We start from the raw sequence: 2,272 nt of genomic DNA, 5'->3' as shown, positions 1-2,272 counted from the left end.
TATAGATTAATATCCTTCATGAATATAGATGTAAAATCCTTAGCATATATTAGCAAACAGAATTCAGCAATATAGAAAAGTGAATTATTCACCATGGCCAAAAGAAGTTTGATCAAGGTATGCAAGGCTAGTGCAGTATGAAAAAATCAATTAATGTAATCCATCATATTAAAAGCCTAAAGAGAAAAGATCAAACATATCAATCAATGCAGAAAAAAGCATCTGACAAAGTCAATGCCCATTCATGATACTCTCAGGAAAATAGGAAAAGAAAATATCATATTTGACTTACTTTAAAATTATCTACACAAAACTACCTCTAACATTATTGTTAATGGTCTAATACTAAACATTTTCTACTAAGATTATGGATAATGCAAGGTTGTCCACTTTAACAATTCTCATTCAACATAGTAATAAAAGTCCTAGACAGTGCAGTGAGGCAAGTAAAGAAAATAAAGGACATACAAATCATAAAAGAAGAAATAAAGCTATCCTTATTTGGGATGACATTATTGTCTATATATAATACTCCAAGTAATCTACAAAAAATCCTCATAGAATGTATAAGAAATTTCAACAGGATTGTAGGATATAAGTAAAAGCAAAAATCAATTGTATTTCTATGTGCTAGCAATGAGCATGTAGACATTAAAATCAAAAATGAAATATCACTTACAGTTATCTAAGATCATAGACTTAGATATAAGTCTTATGAAGCAAGTACAGAATTTGTATATGGAAATGTACACAATGGAGAAGACAGAAATAAAAACTGTCTAAATAAACGGAGATACTTGTGTCTCAGTCTGGTTGTGCTGCTATAACAAAGTATCACGGACTAGGTAATTTATACATAACAGAAATTTGTCACAGTTCTGGAGGCAGTGGAGTCCAAAATGAAGGCATCAGCTGTTGAGGGCCCAGTGTTTCTGCTTCCAAGATGGTGTCATGTTGTCCTCATATGGTGGAAGGAACAGAAGGGCCAAAAAGGGTGAATGCCCTCTATAAAGCCCTTTTATAAGAAGAGCACCTCATCTCATTCATGAATATGAAGCCCTCATGACTCAATTGCCTCCCAAAGGCCACATCTCTCAACAACATTACATTGGGGATCAAATTTCATCATGAATTTTGGAGAGGAAAAATACTCAAACCATAACACATATGCCCAATGATTGTTAGACCCAACATACTAAAGATGTCCATTATACCTCGAATTTTATGTAGGTTAAATATAATTACTATAAAAATCCCAAAATGTTTTATCATAAGTATAGACAAGATTATTCTAAATTGAATATGCAAAGGAAAAAGATCTAGAAGAGATAAAACTATTTGAAAAAGAATAGAGTGAGAAGAACCAGTGTTCTTGACTTCAAGGCTTATTATATATGGTGATAAAGTCTGTGTTATTGGTTGTGAAGTTGGTACATATCTGTAAAACACAATAGCGAACCCTGAAACAAATCTGGATTAACATACTCATTTGATTTTTCACAGAAGTGCAAAATCAATTCAATGGAGGGAGGGTATTCTTTTCAACATATGGTGCTGGAGAAACTGGACATTCATAGGCCAAAAAAGGAAATGAAATTCTAGCTGTCTCATACCTTAAGCAAAAATGAACTCAAAAATGGATCATAGACTTAAATGTAAAATGTAAAACTATAAAACATTTAGCAAAATGCATACAACATTTTTTTTGAGTCTAGGGCTAGGCAAAGGGTTTTAAATTTTGTTCCAAAACACACTCCATGAAAATTGGTAAATTGGTCTTTATGAAAATTAAAATGTTTGCTTTGTGAAAGACCCTGTTAAGAGACGGAAAAGACAAGCTACAAGACTGGGGAAAATATTAGTAAAGCACATATATGACAGTGGACTAGTATCTAGAATAAAGAACCCTCAAAACTCAAAAATGAAAATGTAAACAATTCAATTAGGATATAGGCAAAAGTCATGAAGATGCATTTTACTGCAGTTATACAGATGATAAATAATCACATGAAGAGCTGTCCATTAACCATCAAGGAAATGCAATTTAAAGACACATGAGATATCATGAAACACACCTAACATAATGACTATAATAAAATATCGTGACAACATCAAAGACTGGCAAGGATGCAGAGAAACTGAATCATTCATCCCAACTGTTATTGGGAATAAAAATGTTATAGTCACTTTGGAAAAAAGTTTGGCAGTTTCTTACAAAATTAAACCTGCCTTCTTTTGAGAAATGTATATTCAAGTCATTTGCCTGTTTTTA

This window comes from Rhinopithecus bieti, unplaced genomic scaffold, assembly GCF_001698545.2.
Source record: "Rhinopithecus bieti isolate Rb0 unplaced genomic scaffold, ASM169854v2 scaffold_63272, whole genome shotgun sequence".
NCBI classification, from domain to species: Eukaryota; Metazoa; Chordata; class Mammalia; order Primates; family Cercopithecidae; genus Rhinopithecus; species Rhinopithecus bieti.
Note: the sequence above shows the minus strand (reverse complement) of the source record.